Source organism: Protopterus annectens, chromosome 2.part2 (assembly GCF_019279795.1).
Source record: "Protopterus annectens isolate FY-2018-M chromosome 2.part2, PAN1.0, whole genome shotgun sequence".
In the NCBI taxonomy this organism is placed as follows: Eukaryota; Metazoa; Chordata; order Ceratodontiformes; family Protopteridae; genus Protopterus; species Protopterus annectens.
In genome coordinates this window covers 185573598-185597067 of record NC_056730.1, presented here as the reverse complement: position 1 = coordinate 185597067, position 23470 = coordinate 185573598, and the positions used below count along the sequence as shown (strand labels likewise).

General features: G+C 44.9%; 1 protein-coding gene across 3 annotated transcripts in view; it reads right to left on the bottom strand.

The window, feature by feature from the left end:
- The window catches only part of PHF3 (PHD finger protein 3), a 2404159-nt gene that overhangs the window by 1129921 nt on the left and 1250768 nt on the right, over nt 1-23470 (bottom strand). The gene's annotated exons all lie outside the window — the stretch shown is intronic.

Sequence of the window (23470 nt, the reverse complement as noted above, 5' to 3'; positions counted from 1 at the left end):
TTGGTAGATTAGGAGAGGTATCACCTGACTCTTCAGAGTAATGCAGCTGCTTCTGAGCAGTTGGTTTGAACCCTACAGAGCAACTACGACCTATGGACATAAGACAAGAACTGAGGAGGGCCATGGGATGGAACCGCAATTGGTAGGTGAAGAAATAAAGGATACTGCCCAATACCTGAAAGGCTGAACCAAATTCCATAAGATCCAAAGAGACCATGCCAGCTGACAGATCCAGCAATCCCTTCAGAGAAGCAGATGGCTACTGGAAGAACCCCTAAATCCATGAAAGTTGAAGGCCCTGATGAGGGAACTGGCACCAATGATTCAAAGGTAGATGTCTTCAATATCACCAACAGACCCATGGACAATAGCCCCAGTGATGAAGCTAAAGACATCAACCGAACCCTCAGATCCAAGACTTGAATGGATCCAATGAAACCATAGTTAAAAGCGTCAGAATTATATTCTCTGGAGCTGAAGACACAGTAGGTTGGCCTCTGGTCCACAGGATTCGGGAAAGAACAAAAGTTTCAAGGTAACCAGAGCCAAAAGAAGGACCAGTGAGGGAGCACGGATTGGGGGCATCTGGGCATATCCAATCACCTTCAGAGCCAAAGCAGCTGGAATAACCCCCATCTCTATTTGCTTCCTGATGAGTTTTTGCATCAGATGATCCAAACTGGCTTCTGAGGTACTCCAGTAAGACCTAAATGATCACATAGAAAGAGTCAAGGAAAGGCTGGATAATGGATGCTCTTAATTTCTCTGCAAGCAAGGACTTCTTGGAAGAATCATGAATTGTGAGGATCCATGAGCTCTGGATCTGAGGGTGGTATGTAGGTAGGAGTTCAGGTCATATGTTCTTCAAACCTTGGGACCTTCAGAAGTTGGGGCGTTGCCAAGGATTTCCAATGTCTCTTTTCTTCAGTCTGACTCCTTGTGTTTGGATGATTTCTCAGAAGTCTTTTTTGACTTGGAAACATCTGGATCTGGTGGCTGGAGGTCTTTCAAAAGCAACTTATTCTTCCTTTCTGCAAAAGCTCTGGGTCCAAAGAATGCAAATAATTTACAACTAATAGATAAATGTGAGACCCCCAAACAAACAACACTAAAGCTCATGCAAATCTTGTGGCAAAATGTTATGTCCACACACAAAATATTTCTTGAAACTGGCTACTTTGTATGTATAACTGCAAAAAAAAAAAAAAAAAAAGTTAAAAAGAAGTTATGTACTCACCATAATGTTCCATCTGAGTAGTTGTACTTCATTTGTCTTCAACCTGTAAGTTACGGATCCATACTGGATCAGACACGAAGGCATAGTCAGCATCTGGTCTGAGCTCGAAGCTCCTCCCCTTACCCAAAATGCCTCTGTCTCCTTCCTCCCTTCAGATCGAGTTTGCTGCCCAACACATAACACATACCCGACCCAACAAGACCTTACCACTACTGGCAACCCAAATTTCCTGAGCCAAAGCATGATAAAGGACATCCCTGAGATGTCCACCTTCCATATATATATAGCCAGGACAATAGTGACAAAGTCGGGGGAAGTAGGGGGGGGATGGTTGACGACAAATGAAGTACAACTTACTCAGATTGAACGTTATGGTGAATACATGACTTCTTTATCTGATGTAGTTGACTTCATTTGATCTTCAACCTGTGGGACAGAGTTCCCAGCTACTATACACCTGGGAGGCCCTCATGAAAGGATATTCTGGAGCAAGATGCCCTGTTCCTGGATGCAATGCCCAATTTATAATGAGAAATGAAGGTATGAGATGAGGACCAAGTAGCTGCAGAACAGATATCATCCAGCGACACCCTGGGCCAAAAAGCTGCTGAAGTAGCCATAGATTTGGCAGAATGCGCTTTTACCTGACCTGGCGGGGAAAACCCCCTGACAGAGTACCTCCCGAATAATGCATTGGGAAATCCAAGGGGCAATCGTAACCTTGGAGGTTGGTTTCCCTAAAAAGGGTTTTGAGTAAGAAACGAACGGTTGGTCAGATTTACGAAAAGCTTTTGTCCTGTGCAAGTCGAACCGTAATTGTCTATGCATATCCAGCAAATGTAATTTATAGTCTCTCATATTTTGAAAATATGAAAAAAGACTGGAAGATGATCATCTCATTAATATTGGCTTCTGATGCTACCTTGGGAAGAAAAGATGGGTTAGTACACAAAGACACTATATCCTTATGAAAATCATATAAGGAACCTTGATTGATAGTGCTTGAAGTTCTGACACTCTCCTAGCAGAAGTAATGACAACTAAAAAGGCAGTCTTCCAGATAGATACTGCAAATCTACCGAAGCTGCAGGTTCAAATGGGGGTGAAACTAAAGCCTGAAGCACTAACATAAGGTCCCAAGGAAGGGTAGGATCATTCACCAGGGTCTCAGAAGAAAGGCACCCATAAGGAAGGTCTTGCAAAGTTTAGAAGAGGCCAAAGAAGTCATGTTTTCCCCACATGAAAATTGGAAACTGGGGCCAATTAGACTCTGACAGTGGAGGAACTAGCACCTTGCTGAAAAATCCCCCCAAAAACTCCAATACCACATACAGTGGAGCATTAAAGGGATCCAGTGCATGCTACGAGGCCCATATGGAAAAACGTTTCCACTTACTACGGTATACCCTTCTGGTGGAGGACTTGTGAGCCGCCACCAAAATGGTTTTAACTGGAGAAGATAAACCAGGAGTCCTAATACTCATGGGAACTGGAGCAGCCAAGCTGTGAGCTTCAGGCTGTCCAGGTCTGGGTGAGGAATCCCCAAGGGATGAGAAATGAGATCCTGAACTGGATCCAACAACCACGGTGGAACTACTAGATGAGACTATAGAGAGGGAAACCAGAATTGGCGAGGCCAGAATGGGGCAATGAGAATCACAAAGCTCCCCAGCCTGTGAGCTTTCTGAAGAAACTTTGATATCAAGGGTAGAGGAGGATAAGCATAAAGAAGACTGGGAAGATGAGCATGAATCAGAGCATCTCTGGGGGCTACCCCTGAGAGGGGTTCAGAGCGAAAAATTTGCTGCATTTCATGTTGGAAGAAGATGCAAATAGATTGCAGCAAGGACGACCCCACTTCAGAAAGATCTGCTCCACCACTGAAGGATTCAGAAACCACTCGTAAGGCATCAGGGTAAATCTGCTGAGCCTGTTCGCTAGAATGCTGGACCGTCCTGGAATGTGCGTTGCCACCAGAAAACAGCCAGTGGAGATTGCCCAATTCCCACACTCTCATGGCTTTGTGACAAAGGGGGTAAGATCTGACTCCCCCGTGTTTGTTGATGTACCAGACCACCAACATGTTGTCTGACGAGGGGGGGCTAATGACTTTATCAGGGCACTTAGGGATAGGTTCCACCGTGTCCTGTTCCTTCCACGCCCGAGATGTTAATAGGTCCATTAAGGGATAAGCGGGATTGGACACCCAGGAAGTAGATGACTCTGTGCCGAATACCTCTAGGAACACCCGATTCATCCGAGGTTGGTATTTGGGCAGACCCCCCCCCAGCATAGGAGTTCCATGACGTCTCCAAAAGAGACTTCCTCAGGGGGTGATCGGGGGGGGCGCCTCCCCCTACCTCCAAATCAGTGTCTTCGGTAATGGACTCTGGTGGGGAGTCCACGTGCCTCCTTTTACACGTCCATTTGCAAGGGATCTCCTCAGGAGGAATCACTGGGGAGATCTCGTCAACGTCCTGCTGCTCCTCTACGGGAGCTTCCTGAGGCAAAATGGGCACAGGTTGTCCGTGAGATGATAAAATGGTCGGGACAGTACCCAAAACAGAGGGAGTCAGGACGGAGTCCGAGGATGAGATGGACAAGTGTCTCGACGACATTGAGAGAACCCTCTCCACCACATCAAAGGCTGAAGGAGAACGGATATCCTGAGAAGTGCCAGTTGGAGCCGTTCCCCTCTGATGCGCAGGGGAGTCAGAGCCGAGACACCTGGAGCCGAGATACTGAGGGGAATACTGCACTCCGACACACTCGGAGCCGACAGCACCCCTTCTGATCCGACCCCAAGGCTACGGCTCCAAGAGCTCGGCTCCGACATGCTTAAGTCAATGGCTGGCATAGAGGTACAAGGTACCATCGGCGCTGACCCCTCGACCCAGGGGGTCCTCGGATCGAGGGGCTCTGTAACTGAAGGATGGATCAAAGAAGGAGTATTGGGAGTGAAGAAAGACTGCGAACTCCTCCCTCCAGAGGGAGAGGGGACAGGCAAGACCTCCATTTGAATTTGGGTGTGGATAAACCTCTGCATCATCCTATCCATCTCCTTTTCACTGAGGCTCTGGGTGGAGCTGGAGGATGAAGCCACTGACATCGGTCTGGAGTGTCAGTGAGGGGAAGCCCATACAAGTGACCAGACCCGGGATTCCTCCGGCTACGGGGAGAACCTAGGAGAATGCAGCTGGGGAGATCCAGGTCTGGTTTCTGGCCTAACCTTTGGCAGTGGGCCGGCCACAGTCGAGCGGTTGGGAGACCGCTTCCTCAGCCTGTCCTTCCCAGACTTCTCCCCTTCCCTGGACCTCTTGGTGGGAGTTTGAGTCCAAGAGACTGGGGAAGAGGTAGAAGTTGATGCCACATCTGATGTGGGGGGGCGTAGGGACTACAGTTCCCAAAGAGGAAAGTAGGCCCTTGAGGATGAGCTTGTCCCTCCTGTCCTTCATTGCCTGGGATTAAACCCGGCACAGATAGGACAGGAGGTTAGTAGGTGGGCCGCCCCCAGACACACAATGCACAGAGTGTGGCCATCGGCTGGGGATAGCTTATAGCCACACGCTGTGCACTTTCTGAAACCTAGTTTAGGGGTTTCAGCTATGTTCCTAAATAGACCCAGAACACACACACACACACACACACACACACACACACACACACACACACACACACACACACACACACACACACACACCCTCGCACTAAAGAAAAGAACAGATGGAAAAAGGAGACAAGTTTTTTTTTTTGATTTCCGATGACTGCGCGGGGAAAATAGATAGTAAAGCTAGGAAGAAAAGTTAAAGAGGAAAGCAAAAAATGCAAAAACACACTCACTAATCCCAAATGACTAGCCAAGAACTTGGACCATGATGCTTGCTTTTCCAGCAGCAAATGAGATCTGAAGGGAGGAAGGAGACAGGGGGCATTATGGGTAAGGAGAGGAGCTTGGTGCTTGGATCAGATGCTGGATATGCGGCCGTGTCGGATCCGATACGGATCCATAACCCACAGGTTGAAAATCAACTACTTCAGATAAAAAAAAAAAGAAGTTATGTACTGACAATAATGTTCCATCTGTGTTGTCCATTTTCATTCTTCCTCAATAGCTGGGTACAGATCCAACCTTTGGATCCAACACGGCTGTTACTTCAGCTCATGGCCACCAAAAAGCTTTCAAGTTCCTCCCTTATCCATAATGCACCAACCCTTAACATACCCAAGATCTTGTTTGCTGGTTAACATAATGTAAGAAATATTATCATAACATCCGTGGTAAAAGAAGCCATTATCTGGAGCTCAACATAAGGAAGAGTGGTGCCCTTATAAGTTCTCGTTCTTCCAGAAATCAACTGTTAAAAAGGTTGGGGGTTGGTGGGAAGGGAGTTGAGGAAGAATGAAAATGGATAACACAGATGGAATGTTATGGTCAGTACATAACTTCTTTATCTGACATTGCCAATTTTCATTTATTCCTCAACAGTTGGGACAAGGTCCCCAGCTACCAAAAATCCCAGGTGGACTCTTAAGGAAGGATATTCCTGAACACAGTTGAGCCAAAGTCTGATCTTCCCCTTGAGATCAGATCCAGTTTGTAATGAGTAATAATACGTCGTTCATGGAAGCCCTAGATAGAAACAGTGAAGAAGTTGCCATGGACCTAGATGAATGGGCTCTTAAAGGTTTTGGTAAGGACAGACCCAACTTGTTGTAGACAAATGATAATCCATCAGCCATCTGGCTAAAGTTACCTTTGCAACTGATTTGCCCAATTTAGAATATGCAAAGGAAACAAAGAATTGATCTGGCTTTCTAATTTTTGTTTTAAAAACACAATTGTCTGTGAATATTCAATAAGTGCCACATATATTCACGTTTGTTTGGAAATTTAGGAAAGAAAACTGGCAGATTGACTGGTTGATGTTAGATTCCGATTCCACATTAGGAAGGAAAGATAGATTTGTTTGTAATGTTACTCTAATCCTGTGAAAAATCAAGTAGGGAGGTTTAGAAGACAATGCTTGAAGTTCTGAAATCCTTCTCATAGAGATGATGGCTACCAAAAAGACAGCCTTCTAGGTCAGAAACTTTAGATCACATTTTGCTGCTGGTTCAAATGAGGGATGAATTCAAGCCTGCAGTACCACAATTAAGTCCCATGGAGAAGTTGGATCTTGATAAGGAGGTCTCAAAAGAAGGATACCTCTCAAGAAGGCCTTATAAAGTTTAGATGAAGCCATAGTAGAGTTCTTAAATCCAGTGTAACAATTAGAGATGGCTGCTAAATGAATACTTACAGTTGAGGAGCTACTTCCTTCATGGAATATTGTTGCCAAAAATTCAAGGACACTTTGTACTAGAGCTGAAAAGAGGTCAATATTTTTCTGATGTGCCCAAAAAACAAACCTCTTCCATTTACTTCTGTAAAGTTTTGCTATCAGAAAATGGTTGGATGGGATCACCCAAGCAACACTCTGAGGGACTCTCGACACAAGCGGTAACAGCTGGTTGCTCCTTGTTTGATGATGTACCAAACTACTGACAAATTGCCAGTCTGAATCGCAACTGTACCAAAAGGAGAGAGTCTTAGACAGCCTGCAATACAAAGAGCACTGCTATTATTTACATGACTTTGATATGTGTGTTTGCCTCTTCAGGGACCAAGTGGCCTCCCACTCAATCTAGGATGCATCCATGGTCACTATTGCCTTGGGCTGAGGGAGAACGAAAGGATGGCCTTGAAGAACCTGATCTGATCAAATCCACCACAGAATGTATCTCTTGCATGCCCGAGTGATTATTTGGGCTGATGTGTTGGTAGAGAACAAACCATTGTGCTGCTAACATCTATTGAAGAATTCTCATGTGAAATCTTGCTAGGGAAATTAGGACTACAGCCGCCAACATTGATCCCAAGGCTTGTACAGTCAATAGGGCTGAGACAGTGGTACTGTGAAGTATTCTTCTGACTTGAAATCTGAAATTTTGAACTCTTGTCAATGATACTGTGTTGAAAACTGTTTCTATAGATTCCAATGTCTGAAATGTTTCAAAATGAAATTTGTTGTAATTTCTGATTATTCCCAGATTAGAGCAAGTCTAGAGCATCTGATCTCGCAGTCTTAATAGTAGATGCCTGGTTGGGGAGGCAATGGGCCAGTCATCCAAATAAGGAAATACTTGGAATCCCTGCAGTCTCAAGTTAGCTGCTACCACTGCCACACATTTGAACACCCTGGGGGTTGTGGTGAGGCCAAAGGGCAGTGCTCTGAACTGGTAATGACTGGCATCCAGCCAGAAGCATAGATACCTTCTGGATTGTCTGTTCATTTTTATGTGATAGTACGCATCCTGAAGATCTACTGAGCACATCCAGTCATCCTTGCACAAGAAAGGCAGAATGGACTGAACCATGACCATCCAAAACGTTCTGTGTCGAACTAATTTGTTCAAGTAGCTGAGATCCAAAATCTGTCTCCAGTCCCCTGCTTCCTTTTGCAGTAAAAAGAATCTTTACTAAGTTTTGGATTTTATCTGGTCTGGTGGGACCTCTTAGATGACCCTTTTCTAACAGGTTTTGTATTTCTATTGCTGCTGCTTTCCTCTGACTGGGTGGAACACTGGGAAATTTTCCATACCAAAGGAGGTGGAAGGGAAAAGGGAATAATATAACCTCTGGAAATGATCCTCTGCACCCATGTACCTTTTGTAATCTCTAGCTAGGCTCCCTGGTGCAGGGATAACTGACCCTCGATTACCTCCAGACGGGGACAATTGGGTCTTCTTTCAGGAGCACTGGTAGGGTCTGTTAGAGAAGGAATCTCTAGACCTTTCATTTTGCAAGCATCCTCTACTGTGTGGGAGGTGTCTTCCATTTGAGTCCCCTCCCCCTGCCCCTGGGGGAACTATCTCCACGTGGATCTTGGAAAGGACCATGGGACTTCCTGAACCACATCTTTCGACCACTTTGTTGATTCCCATAGAAGGTTCTTTAAGGAGTGAAAAAATGTACACCCACTGCAGAGAGGGTTTTTCCAGTTTTCTCACACCTGGAGAGTGTGTCCTTCACTTCTGGGCCAGACAACGAACTGCCCTCAAAAGCTGCAATGACGAACAAGGACTTGAAGGGCTCCGCAAAATCACACAAATGCATCCAGGCATGCCTCTAATAAAAATGCCTGAACCCGTTACCCCTGAAGGACCTTCAGCTGCATGAGAGAGAAGTCTCATGGATGAATCAGAAAGGGATTGTAGGGTCACCAACTGTGAGGTCACAGAGGCCTGAGATTCAGCAAGTTCATTCTTGGCAGCCGCTGCCACGATCATAGTATCTATGGGCACTTCCTTGCTCCAAAATTCCCTTCCTACAGGTGGTGCCAGAATCCGATCTGTTCTTTTGGGGATTGGCTCAGCTATATCTGGTTCCTTCCACTCTCATCTAGAGATCAATTCAATGAGCTCATCAGTGAACAGAGTTACCCAGGAGGTAGACGGGCCAGACCCAAAGGCCTCCAGGAATACTGATCTGCGGAAGGGTTATTGGTTGACCAACCACCCTTCCCTTAAGGATCTCAAGAATGTCTCTGAATGAGACATTTTTGGGTGGTGATCTTGGGTACCCTTCCCCTTCATCAAAATCGGTATCTTCGGTGAAGGACTCCTGAGGGGAGTTCAAGTACTTCCACTTGCACTTCCTCTTTCTAGGGACTTCTTTGGTGGGATGCTCCAAAGAAGTGTCAGAAGAGATAGAAATACCCTGGTGCGTAACCTGGAGACTTTGGGCTAGCTGTCCTTGTGGCGTAAAATGATGGGGCTCAAGGCACAGAGACACAGGGTATCCAGAGGGAAGATCTGAGCGGGTAGGAGCCGTCTATCCTTCTGAAGCACAGAACACTCTCTCCACCACCTCAAAGACAATGCTCCAGTAAGAAGGAAACCAATGGAGCCAAGAAGCCACACTTCCATTCCATCGACTCCCCACACCCTGAAGGCAGTCCACCCGAAATGGAGGATGGAACCAAGCTGTCCAATGTCAAGGCTCTGAGGGGAAAAGATGGCTCTGAAAACTTTGGAGTCGTCTCTAAAGCCTCGGATCCAACAGGGACACTTCGGTTTCAAGAGTCATCCTGCTCCAAAACCATCGAAGTCGGTGCACTCAGAGGCAGTCTCGAGCCAAAGATACCAACACCTTCTGATCCAATCCGTATGGTCCTGGGAGACTCGGATCCAATGGCTTTGAAATAATAGGTTGGATCGCAGAAGGAAAGTACAGGTGTGTACACTTACCATAAATGTAGACATCTACATCAAACATCTACATTCCGGTAAGTGTACACAACTGTACTATGTTCTTCGTGTTTCACTGTTGCAGTCATTACATTTGGGTAGAGTCCCAAACCTATGGTTGGGAGGCTGGAGCTAAACAGCGTTAGGAGCGGCTATGAGGCCCTGCAGAACTGCAGTGGCAAAGCCAGCCCTGGATTTAGAGTAGAGTGGCAGATGACAGTGCTTTGTAAAGGTGTGCACTGAACTCCAAGTAGCAGACTCTAAAATGTCCTTGGTTGGTACTTCCCTGAGAAAGGCTGCTGAAGTGGCTGCAGCTCTGGATGAATGTGGCCTAATGCCCTTGGGCACTGGCTTGCCTTAGTGTAAGTAGCAGAAACGAATGCAATGGCCTATCCACTTTGAAATAGTCTGCTTTGAGATAGCCTTTCCTTGTGATCCTGCAGCATATGCAACTAGTAATTGCTCTGTCTTTCTGAATACTTTGGTTCTGTCCAAGTAGAATCTAAGCGGTCTGTGTACGTCCAAAGAATGCAGAATTCTCTCCCCCTTGTTCTGTGGATTTGGATAAAAAGCTGGCAGATGAATAGCTTGGTTAAGAGAAACAGTGGACACCACCTTAGGCATAAATGTTAGGTTTGTCCTCAGAGAGACCCTGTCTGGATAAAAAATGAAAAAAAGTTCCACAGCCATGAGTGCCTGTAGCTCTGAAACTCGTCTTGCAGAAGTTATTGCTAAGAGCAGAGCTATTTTCCAAGATAAAAACTTTATATTAGCAGAAGCAGCTGGCTCAAAAAGAAGCAGGGTGAGTTTTTCCAAGAAATAGTTGAGGTCCCATGCAGGCATTGGTGATCTCCTTGGAGGCCTTAAATTTTTGGCTCCTCTGAGGTACTGCTTTAATAAGGGATGAGAAAAGATTGGTGGCTCTGTATTGTAATGAGCCGAAATGGCAGAGGCATGAATTTTAATAGAAGGAAAAGTAGGCCTTTGTCCAGCATCTCAGTTAGGTATTGTAAAATCTGAGGAATATTTGGCACAGCTGTATCAGTTCCTTTGCCTGGTTCCAAGCACAGAATCTCTTCCATTTTCCAGCATAAGATTTTCTAGTACTAGGCCTTCTGGCTTCCAAAATGGCATCCATCACAGCTTTACTGAGAGGTGTGTTTTGTATAACTACATTATTCGCCATGCTGCCAGGTTTAAAGTCCTGAGTTGGCTGTGCAGGATCTGATTGTTTCGCTGGGACAGTAGATGAGGTATTTGAGGTAAGGTCCAAGCTGGGCATTGAGAAAAGTTCCTTAGTACTGGATACTAGTACTGGTGGGGCCAGTCTGGGGCAATCAGTATCATCTGTGGCTTCTCCTGTCTGACCTTTAGGAGTACCTTGGGGAGGAGTGGCAGTGGGGGAAAGGCATACACTGATAGATTTTTCCAGCTGAAAGATAGGGCGTCCACTCTCCATGCTTGCCTGTGATAAATCCTTGTGCAGAATCTTTTTGGTTGGTAGTTGTGAGGGGAGGCGAATAGATCTATGTCCGGGCATCTCCATTTCCTTGTTATCATACTGAAGACTTGTGGATCCAGCTGCCACTCGTGGGGATCCATGAGGTTTTTGCTTAGTTCGTCTGCCAGAGTACTTTTCCTTCCTGGCAGGAATTGTGCCTGCAGATGTACTTGGTTAGTCAATGCTGTGTCCCACAAAGTCATGGCTAGTCTGCAAAGGGGGTAAGAATGTGTGCCCCCCCTCCTGCTTGTTTATATACCACATGACCATGGTGTTGTCTGTCTTTATCAGTAGTTGTCCCGGATGAAGTAGGTCCTTGAAGGCTGTCAAGGCATTTTGAACAGCTAGCATCTCTTTTTGATTGATATGTAGATCCATTTGGTTTGAGGTCCATGTGCCCTGAATGCATCTTCCTGCCATGTGGGGCCCCCCAGGCATAATCTAATGTAGCCGTTGTTAGTGTCTGCCTGGCTGGGGGTAATGTGAATGGCTGTCCCTTGTTTTGGTGACAAGCCTTTGCCCACCATCGAAACTTCTGTTGCAGGCAGGGAATGAGAGTAATCATAGTTTCCAGGCTGTGGCAATGTTGGGTCCAAACACTTTTTAGGTACCACTGAAGTTTCCTCAGATGCAGTCTTTCATATGGAATTAGTAGGATGCAGGATGCCATAAAGCCCAAAGCCTGCAGATTTTTTCTTGCAGATAAATGGGCCTTTGTTGCCAACATTTTGAAATAGGTAGTCAGTTGCCTTTGTTTGTCTGGCGTGAGATAAGCCATCTGGGCAGTTGTATTTAAGCTTGCACCCAGGAATATTATCTCTTGAGAGGGTACTAGTTTTGATTTCTTTTCATTGACTGTGTACCCTAGGCATGTTAGAAGTCTTTTCACAAATGCCAGATGTTGTAGAAGAATGTCCTTGTTCTCTGCTTGAATTAGACAGTCGTCCAAGTAAGGATATATTTGTATTCCTTTTTGTCTGCAGAATGCAATTACTGGTGCCAGGCACTTTGTAAAGACCCTGGGCGCAGTAGATAAGCCAAAGGGCAGTGCAGAGAATTGGTAATGCATTGAGCCAACCTTGAATCTGAGGTATCTACTGCATATCTGTCTGACTGGGACATGCAGGTATGCCTCTTTTAGGTCTAAAGTCACAAGCCAAGCGTTCTTGCCCAGCATGGGCAGAAGCTGCTGCAAAGTCAACATCTTGAATTTTGGTATATCCAGGAATGTGTTCAGAATAGATAGGTCCAGTATTGGCCTCCAGGCCTTGTCCTTTATGGGTACCAAGAACAGTCTTGAGTAAAATCCTTGTCTCTGCTCTTGCTCTGGTACTTGTTGAATGGCCCCCATGTCCATGAGGGATGAGACATGTTTTTGTGCCTCTGCCCATTGATTTTTTTGGCAGATCTGGCCAGCCGTTTGCTTTTGGCAGGGTATGGAAATGGAACTTGTAGCCTTGTGACACGATATTTAGAACCCACATGTCCTGGGTTATGATGTGCCAATTTTGAGAAAAAAGTGCTAATTTCCCCCCTAAGGGTGCTGCCAATAGATAAGTGCTTGGTGCAGGCAGGGGGAAGTCATTGGGACAGTTCCCTGTATGGTTGTGATTTGTCTTCTCCAACTTTGGAGGTAGAAGCACCCCATTGCTTTGACTTGTATGAACCTTGCGTCTGGGATCTGCCCCTTTGCTGTCTGTCTGACACAGGAAAGGACCAATTCTTTGTTGGCCAGTGTCTACTAAACCTAAATGGCTGTACTTGTAAAAATATTTGACAGTTTGCATAGATTTAGCTTTGTCCACCATTTTCTTTAACACCTCTTCTGCCTTAACACCAAACAAAGTATCATGCTGTAAAGGTGCATCTAATAATTTAACTTTGACATGATCAGGCAGATTTTGTTCCTTTAACCAAGCATGCCTCCTGATTACAGAACCTGTAACTGCGGCCCTGCAGGAGGCCTCCAAAGAATCAAAATCACATTGCAAAGTATGTTTTCCAACTTGTTCAGCTGCATGCAATAAATCCTGCATTTCCTTGTTTTCTGCACATTCAGAGTTTAACAACATTTTCTGTTTAAGCAATGCCATGACATGTTGCTGATATTTGAGCATATGAAACTGACAGTTTAAGGCCCTTATAGCCAAGGTAGCAGATGTGTAAACCTTTTTTCCCCATCTATCCAGTGCCCTAGTATCTCTGTCAGAGGGGGTAGGATTTTTGCAGCGGAAGCCTTAACTCCTTTGGGACCCTGTGAAATAGTTTCTGGGTCTGGGTCTGTAATATCTGTCAGGCTTAACAGGAGCTGGAGGTAAGAAGTCGGGGGTAAGACTAGACTCTGAAAACACATCATCTACAATGTCTAACACAGGTGGAATGGCTAGTGGCCTGTGTTGAGGTAGTAAAAGGAAATCCCTGAGCCTCTTTTTAGATTCTGAAAAATCTTGGCTCTCCCAGTGGAAATGCTCCCTCATGGTATGCAAGGTTTCCCCAAAAAAATAGTCCTCTGGAGGAGAAGCTGAAGGTATAGATTCTTCAGCATCAGAATTCTCACAGGGGGGAAGAGAATATTCCTGATAAGAAGAGGAATCAGAAGAAATGGAAACCTGATCTGAAGATTCATAGTCAGTCTCTTGCCTAGGCCTCTTATCAGGAGGGGGATGGGAACCCCTGATCAAGGTAATTAAGTCTTCGGACATTTTCAGCATCTGATTTTTGGGCATAGAGGCCTGACCACGTGGCTACTGAGTTTGTTTCTTTGCTTTAGAAGGTGCTTTACTCTTTGCCTTTGAAGCTGAAGTCGGTTTAATGTAAAGATGTTTAGATCTGAATACACCCTCAGAAGCTGGTGCCTGCTCAGTGGCTCCGGACCCATCTGAAGGAATAGTATCCGAGGCTCCAGTACCTTGAGTTTCCAGCAGCATGGCTGACTCTACGTGGGAGTCGGTAGCGGCCTGCGACTCTAAAGTAGCGGGCGTCAGAGGCCGCGAAAGCTCCTCACTGAGAACCGGCAAACCGGCGACTGGCTTATGAGAAGCTTCATCGTCGAGTTTGGGCCTTGGTTGTCTATCTCTCTCCTTTTCTTTGCGTTTTTTGTGAACTCCGGTAGTCGGATTGCTATCCGACATTTCTGGATACTTAAACCGGTGTCCAAAATAGTTTAAAGCAAAATCATACCGATGCTTAATAGTGCGTTGGTTAAATCTAGCACAAAACCGACAACCAGAGACGTTGTGATCAGGGCCTAGGCAAAGAATGCAGTAAGAATGAAAATCCTTATGAGGTATTTGCTTTCCACAAGAAATAATTATTTACTTTATCTGACATCGGTCTGGAGCAAGAAAAAAGTTTCCTCAACGGAGTACTTAGCTTTATTGAAGACTTCGGATCTGAAACTCGAACACGAAAATCTCAGGAGTCAGCTGACTGGCACTTGCGAAGTGCTTCTGCTTCGGGCACCGCGCGGCAAGAAAGACTAAAGAAAATGGCGTTGGCCGCATCTTTTATACCCCTGACCTGATGTCAGGGAAGGGGAGACAGCAGCCGACGCAGGACCCAGGACTTTGGAATTCAGGCCGACTGAGGGCAACCTGCCAGCAGGATTACCCAATTGTAATGACTGCAACAGTGAAACACGAAGAACATCTGAGATTGGTGGAGTAATATGAACAAGGGCTTCATGACCCGAAGTGGTAGGAGCCAAGAGAACTCCCATCTGAATCTGCAGCGAGAGAAATTTGCTCATCATTCTTTCCACATCAGCCTCAGTCAGACTTCTGTAAGAACGAAAAGAAACTACCGATGGAGACCTAGAGTGCCAGCAGGATGCAAGATATGGTGAAGGTACTCTGGAGGGTATGAGGTCTATGGATGGAGAATACTTAGTTCTGGGTAAAGGCATTGGATCCGAAGAGCAAGGATATGAGAAGGCCTTTGTCGACTCCAACGCCAGCTGAGGAGGAGCAGTCTTCTGATCCAATGTATGCTTTTTCCATGGTAGCTCCCTGGTAAGATCTGACAAGGAGTCAAGATTCCCGAATGCCTTAAAGGCTTAGTTGAAGGCTCATTTAACTTAGGTTTGGGGGAGTTGAGCCCCAGCAACAGCCTCTGAAAAGGATGAAGGTAGCAATCCTTTCAAGATTAATTTATTTTTCCTATCCACTACAACTCACAGACTGAAGGTCTTACAGGTCTACATGAAGATGGTTTGCCCCCAAACAATATATGCATAAAGCATGTGCATCAAAAAGAGTTGACTTGTGCCCACATTTCTGACACTTTTTAAAACCAGAAAGACGTTTTTTCAGACATTATGTAAAAACTAAACCAAAAAAAAGTAAAAAAAGTTTTTTTTTAAATAGTGAAACAGGAATAAAGAAAAAGATTATCAGCAATGGAAGTAGAACTACACTTAAAAGTTCTAGACCTTTTTGGTGGTCACAAAATAAAATAACGGCCAAGTCATATCTGAGGATCGGATCTGAACCAAACTGTTGTGGAATGAAAAAAACTTGACAACAGATCTATTACTTCCAAAATGTTACACTTCAAACACTGCTCTATTTATATATCTAAATATCTATATATGTAAATATTAACCTCAATAACAACAGTGACAAAATCCTAACTATGTAAGTAGCAGAAAAATCTAAGGAAGGAAACTCAGTGATGGGATAATGTGAAGGAGTCGAGTACAAAAAAAAAAAAAAAAAAACAACACTAAACACTGGAAAGAGAACTGTTACTTCAAAATCCAAACACTGACTACAACGATCACTTGAAAGCTATATATGTAAAATAGAATAAGAATTGAAGAGAAATGAAGTGGAGCACTAGCTGCAAGTGATCACACTTCTTTCACTAAGGTGACAAGCAAAATCTGAGGTAGCTAAGGAAAGTGGTACATTATGGGTGGGAAAGATTCTTTAAGAGACTTAAAGCTGAAGAACTGATACTGCAGAGTCGGATCAAACAAGGGGCTCAAAAGCTACATGTTAGATCAGATGGATTAATTAAGTAGGATCTATTTTTAAACTGATTTTCAACTAGGTCATTCATTTTACAGATGTTCTCTACATATTAAACTGAATTAGAAAGTATTACATTTAAGACTTGCCTTGAACTTGAAATTATCATCTCTTTATTCAACACTAATTAGACCAAACGTAGAGTATTATGTCCCCTTTGGCATGTACCTATCTAGCCACATCATACAGCAAGGAAGGACTCATGGGTTCCTAAATAAAAACTATTAAGAGTTTACAGCATGACAGGCTTTAAGCCTATCATCTGTACTCTCTCTCTTTTTGACTCCAACATGGAGATCTGTGTCTTGAAAAAGTTTTTGTCTGAATTTTGTCATTTCGTTTGTGATACCACTATGTGGCTGCCTTTTTCTTACTATACTTCAGCTGGTGTGTAAAACTTGTGATGGGTGTGCTTGGGAAATTTTTAACAGAAACTGTCAAAAAAGTCAGCTGATTCTACTACTCAATACAATGTGTACAGCTGAAAAGAATATATTTTAATATTTGATTAGGACAGCAAAAGAAACAGTGAAACATTTTTTTCAGATGTTCCTCTTAAGTGGCCATCATACTGCCAAGCCTACAACCTAACAGTTCAATTCCCAGCAAACATACAGTGTGGGACACTATCTCCTCTCAGCCTACAACACAAGAAGGAAAGCAGGGTGCACAAAATTAAAAACAGAGTTATGTACTTGCCATAACTTGGCATCCATGTTATCCTATGTCATTATTCCTCACAGTACGGTGTTAGATTCGACATCAGATCCGAGCCGGCAACTTTAGCTTAGACAAAGCCAAGGCTCAAGCACCTCCCTCTCCCATAATTCCCTGCTACACTCTAACCCTCAGACTGAGTTTGCTAACATAATCAGTATCGCTATGACCCAAAAGGAAGAAAGGGAAGAGTCCTGGACCCACAACAGTCCAACTTCCTCAGAAGATTGAACAAGGAAGGGGGATGGCGAGAGGGAAATGTGAGGAACACAGATGCCAAGTTATGGTAAGTACAAAACTCTTTATTTGATGTTATCCATGTCATTATTCCTCACAGTGGGGTTGCAGTCCCCAGCTACAATCTACCCTGGGAAGCCTCAAGGAAGGACAAGTCAAAGCACTGTGGAACCAAAGGAAGCTCTGTTCCTGGAAACCAAATCGAGCTTGTAATGTGATATAACAGTGTGAGGGTTAGACAAAGTGGCGGCAGTGCAAATGCCGTCAATAAAGAGTCTGGCCATGAAGGCTGAAGAAGTAGCCACAGACCTAGTAGAGTGAACTTTAACCTTTCCAGGAAACGCAAGATACTTGCTGGTGTAGACTGTAGAAATAGAGCTGGAGATCCATTTAGAAATAGTCACTTTAGAAATGGGGAGGCCACGTCTGTTCAGGGAAAAGGCCACAAAAAGCTGATCTGAAATTGCAAAACTCATTAGTCCTATGCAGATAAAATCACAATGGCCTGTGTACATCCAAAGTATGCAGAATGTACTCTCCTTTAATGGAATAATTGGGAAAGAAAACTGGTAACTGAATACATTGGTTCAGACTGGATTCAGTGGAAACCTTGGGAAAAAAGGATGGATTCATTCTAAGAGACACACTGCCCTTTTGAAAGACTACATATGGGGGAACAATAGAAAGGGCTTGCAGTTTGGACACCCTCTTAGCTAATGTTACGGCTACTAGGAAGGCCGTTTTCCAAGGCAACATTCTGAAATTGCAAGAACTAGCAAGCTCAAATGGGCTCGGAGTCAGAGACTGTAGCACTAAGGTAAGATCGCAAGGAGGGGAGGGATCCTTAACAGGTGGTCTTAGAAAGGAAAATGCCTTTAATGAAGGCTTTAGAGAGTCTGGAAGAGAACGTAGGTTCACTATTCTCATGAAAATTGGAAAATGCAACCAACTGAAGCTTAATAGTAGAAAAGCATGCCCCTTCCTAAAAAGGTGAGGAAAAGAACAGGAGAATATCTGGTACAGAAGCAGAAAAGGGGTCCAGATTCCTGCTCTTAGCCCAGATAAAAAAACTTTTCCATTTGCTACTATAAACCTTTCTGGAAGAAGGCTTTTGGGAGGCTAGGATAATATTCTTGATAGGGGAAGCTAGCCTGAACTGTTTCAAAATCATTGAGATTGGAGAAACCATGCAGTTAGAAGAATGGTTCACAGATTCGGAAGAGGGAGCCCCAAAGGATGGAAGATCAAGATCAGATCTTGTAGGGGATCCAGTATCTAAGGGTGAGACTTCAGAGGTGAGACCTTAGGAAGAGAAACCATGACTGACAAGGCAAGAAGGGGGCAATGAGTATCAGAGATGTCCCCAGGCAGCACGCTTTTTGCAAAACTTTGGGGATACAAGGGATAGGTGGCTAAGCGTAGTGGAAACCCCGGAGGCCAATTGTGGATTAGAGCATCCCTTGGTGACTCCCCGGGTGGGGGGATCAGAGCGAAGAACATACTACATTTGCTGTTGGAAGGGGAGGCAAAGAGGTCAAAGCATGGCTGACCCCAACGATCAAAAATCTGCTTCGCCAACGTCAGACTGAGGGACCACTCGTGAGTACTCTGTATGGTTCTGCTGAGTTTGTCGACCAACACATTGGGAGTCCCTGGGTATATGTGTTGCAAGAAGAAAGTGCCTGGAGGACATCACCCACTCCCACACTCTCATGGCCTCTCTGCACAACGGATAAGATCTTGTTCCCCCCGTTTGTTGATATATCAGACGACTGCCATGTTGTCCATCTGAACTACAATCGCCCCCAGAGAAAGGCAATCCTGAAAGGCTTGCAACATTAGGAAGACTGCTCTCATCCTTAAAACGTTTATGTGTAAGTTGGTCTCTACAGGGGGCTAAATGTCTTGAACTGCTCTCCTCTGGAAATGACCCCCAACCCTAACAGGGAAGCATCCATAGCCACCATGGCCTTGGGCAGACAAAGTGAAAAGGGCATGCCTAAAATGAGACCCTGACACTGAAGCTACCAAAGAAGGTGTCGTCTGCACACTGGCATCAATTTTATGGACATGGACATAGGCTGAGACAGAAGGAACCACTGAACCGCTAGGGTCATAGGTTCACAGGAAGGTACTAGGCTATTGGCCCTAGGACCTATATAAGCCTAGCCAAACAGCACCCTGGCTTTTACCACCCAAGAAAAATATTTTCCTGTACCCCTGTCATGCAGAGCCACAGAAGTGATCCCCGGGGTGAATTTCCTATCTCCCATCCAATCATCAAGATTCTTCTTGAAGAGTGCTAATGAGGAGCTCTGTTTGATATAGATAGGTAGTTTGTTCCAGAGTATGGGAAGTCTCTGGGACAGGAATCTATCCCTCCAGCATGTTCTGTTTATTGTGGTGACAAGGTTTAGGTCCCTAGAGCGTGTAGCTCAGAGGGATTGGGATTTCTTTACGTGGAGCATTTCCAACAGCTCTGGGTTTGACATAGCTTTGTATGTTAGGTAGAGATCGCCTCTGAGTAGGCGATATACGACAGAGTAAAGCTGGAATTCTTTGAGACAGTCTGCGTAGGGCATCTGTTTGAGGCCGGTAATCCTCTTTGTGAGGTATTTCTGTGGCCTTTCCAGTTGTTGTAGATGTCTTGTGAGGTACATATCAAAAGGGGCGCTGTACTCTATAATGGGTCTAATGAGTGATGAGTAGAGGGGAACAATGACCTTTTTTTTTCCTGGATGAGAAACCTTTTGTGATGTGGTGTGCCACGTAGAAGAATTTCCTGCCTACTGTGGCAATGTGATTATCAAAGGAGAGACTACTGTCCACCTGTGTTCCACGGTCTCTTATCACACTTTTGGTGTTAAGTACACTATCGCCTATGTGGTAGTTCATGGGTACAGAGTTTTTACCAAAAGGGATAACAATGCACTTTTTGGCATTAAGCTTGAGGCCATGGCTTTGACACCAGACATCTGTCTCAGTGAGGCCCTTTTGTAGGATGTCCACATCATTAGGAGTTTTGATTATGGCTCCTAGTTTGCAGTAATCTGCGAACTTTGTTAGCCAAAGACCTTCTGTGTTAGCCTGTACTTCAGAGAAGTAGATACCAAACAGGAGAGGACCTAGGACTGAACCCTGTGGTACTCCACTTGTCACTGGTCTGACGTTGGATTTAGAGTCTGCTACTTTCACAGTGTGGGTTCTGTCAGTGAGCCAATTGGCAACCCATCTTGTCACATAGGGATTTATACCTAGTTTAGTGAGTTTGTCTATAATTCCAGAGTGGGGGATGGTGTTGAAAGCCTTGGCGAGATCTAGATAGGTTGTGTGAACAACCTTGCCCTCATCTACGGCTTTGGTGACCACTTCAAAGAAGTCTATCAAGTTTAGGAGACATGATCTGCCTTTTACAAACCCGAACTGGGTAGGGTCCAGAGTTTGGAGATTACCAATGTCATTGTTTATACGTTCCATGATGATACGCTCCATAGCCTTGCAGAACAGGCTCATCAGGCTAATGGGGGGGTAGTTCCCGGGGTCCGTGGTGGCTCGCCCTTTGTGGAGTGGGATAACCGTTGCTGTGCGCCATTCAGTGGGCACAAAGTCAGAGGTGAGGCTATGATTGAACATGGTACTTAGGTGGGGTGGCAGTTTGTTCTGTAGTTCATGTAGAAAGCAGCCTGGGATGTTGTCAGGTCCCATGGATGCTGTGTTCTTGGCTTTGGAGAGTGTGTTTTTCACCTGTGCAGCCGTGATTACAGGTACTTTGCATTCTTCCGGTATAGAGATGGGCCCTTTAGGGGAATGAGAAAGGGGTAAAGTTAGCACTGAACCTATCTGCCAGGATGTTGGCAATATCAGTTGGTTCTGTATATTTAGTGCCACTGTGCTGTAACTCAGAGCAGATCTGAGTGTTGCCATTGAGATTCTTGACATAGCTATAGAATGCTTTGTGGTTGTCTTTAGAATCAGTGGTGATTTTGTTTTCATAACTAGCTTTGGAGGATTTTATGAGGGATTTCAGCTTCTTACCGAGGCTGACCACAGAGTTCCTCCAATCATGGGATTTTACTCTTTTGTGCAACAGTTTCTTTCTTCTGTTGTAGAGTTTGTTTATAGCAGGGGAAGTACACTTTTGTACCTACCATAAATGTAGATGTTTGAGTGTTCACCCTGCTGCAGTCATCACACTTGGGTTATCCTGCTGTCAGGCGGTCCCGCAGTCGGCCCGAATTCCAAAGTCTTGGTCTGGCGTCGGTTGCTGTCGCTTCTTCCCTGACGTCAGTGCGCCAGGGGTATATAAGAGGCATCCGACGCCATTTTCTTCAGTTTTTCTTGCCCCAGATGTCAGGTGCCCCCAATAGGTAGGCAATATATATATATATATTGCTATATAAAAATAAAACAATACCTTCAGGCACAAGCAAATACACCACAGAGGTTGTATAGGATAGAAAGGTATAGATAAAGTCCAGCTAGTTCAGAGGGCATGGAGAGAGGGTAACCTGGACTGCAGCAGGGTGAACACTCGAACATCTACATTTATGGTAAGTACAAAACTGTACTATGTTCATCGTGTTACCCTGCTGCAGTCATCACACTTGCGTTGAATCCCAAAGCTAAGGATGGGTGGTGGAGTTAAACAGGTTAGAAGAAGCTAGTAGGCCCTGCAAAACTGCAGTGGCAAAACCAGCTCTTAGTCTTAGAATATAGAGGTAAGTGATAGTGTTTGGTGAAGGTGTGCACTGAACTCCAAGTTGCAGCTTCCAGAATATCCTTGGTTGGCATCCCCCCCCCCCCCCGAGAAAGGCTGCTGATGTAGCTGTAGCCCTGGTGGAGTGGGACCTAATGTTAGCAGGTACCGGTTTCCCATGATGCGTGTAGCAGAAACGTATGCAATGTCCTATCCATTTTGAAATAGTCTGTTTTGAGATAGCTTTTCCTTGTGATCCTGCAGCATAGGCTACAAAGAGCTCGTCAGATTTTCTGAAAGCCTTAGTTTTATCCAAGTAGTAACATAATTGCCTGTGAATGTCCAAAGAGTGCAGGAGTCTTTCTCCTTTGTTCTGGGGATTTGGGAAAACGGTGGGCAAATGAATGGTTTGGTTTAGGGCCACACTGGATACCACCTTTGGTACAGAGACTCTGTCTTGATGAAAAATAAGGAAAGGCTCCACTGCCATTAGTGCCTGTAGCTCTGAGACTCTTCAAGCTGAAGTTATTGCTAGTAGCAGGGCAGTCTTCCATGAAAGAAATTTTAAATCAACAGAAAAAGCTGGTTCAAAGGGTGGCAGTGTAAGGTTTTCCAGAACAAAGTTGAGATCCCAAGTAGGTGTTGGTGCTCTCCTGGACGGTCTTATGTTCTTAGCCCCTCTGAGGTACTGTCGTAGGAGTGGATGTGAAAATAAAGGAGGATCCGTGTTGTAATGAGCTGAAATTGCTGAGGCGTGGATCTTAATCGATGAAAAGGAACATCCTTTATGCAACATCTCGGTTAAATATTGTAGAATCTGAGGAATGTTTGGATCAAGGGTTTTTGGCCTATAGCCTGGTTCCAGGCGCAAAATCTTTTCCATTTGTCTGAATAGGCTTTCCTGATGCTGGGCCTCCTGGCCTCCAGAATGACATCCATAACAGCTTTGGATAGAGGTGTTGGCTGGTTGTTTAAGTAATTTGCCATGCAGCCAGGTTTAAAGTCTTGAGCTGGCTGTGTTGAATCTGATTGTCTCGCTGGGTGAGCAGGTGAGGAATTTGTGGTAAAATCCATGGTGGGCCATGTGCCATGTTCCTTAGAATTGGATACCAGTGCTGGCGTGGCCAGTCTGGTGCAATGAGTATCATTTGTGGCCTCTCTAATCTGGCTTTCAGCAGTACCTTTGCTAGAAGAGGCAGTGGAGAAAAGGCATACACTGTTAAAGTTTTCCAACTGAATGAGAAGGCGTCCACTTTCCAAGCTTGTGGGTGGAATGTCCTTGTGCAAAATTTTTGAAGTTGGTAGTTTTGGGGGTTGGCAAACAGATCTATGTCTGGGCATCCCCATTTTTGAGTGATCATTGCAAATACTTGTGGATCTAGTTTCCACTCGTGGGGATCCATGATGTTTCTGCTTAGGTCGTCTGCCAATGTGTTTTTCTTTCCTGGCAGAAATTGTGCTTGTAGTTGAACTTGGTAAGACAGTGCTGTGTTCCACAAGGTCATTGCTTGCCTGCATAGAGGGTAGGAATGTGTGCCCCCTTGCTTGTTTATGTTCCACATTACTGTGGTATTGTCCGTCTTTATTATTAGTTGTCCTGGGTATAAGACGTCCTTGAAAGCTGTTAGGGCATTCTGCACTGCTAGCATTTCTTTTTGATTGATATGCAGATGCTTTTGATCTGTAGTCCATTTGCCCTGAATGCACTGTCCTGCCATGTGTGCTCCCCAGGCATAGTCCGATGTATCTGTTGTCATAGTTTG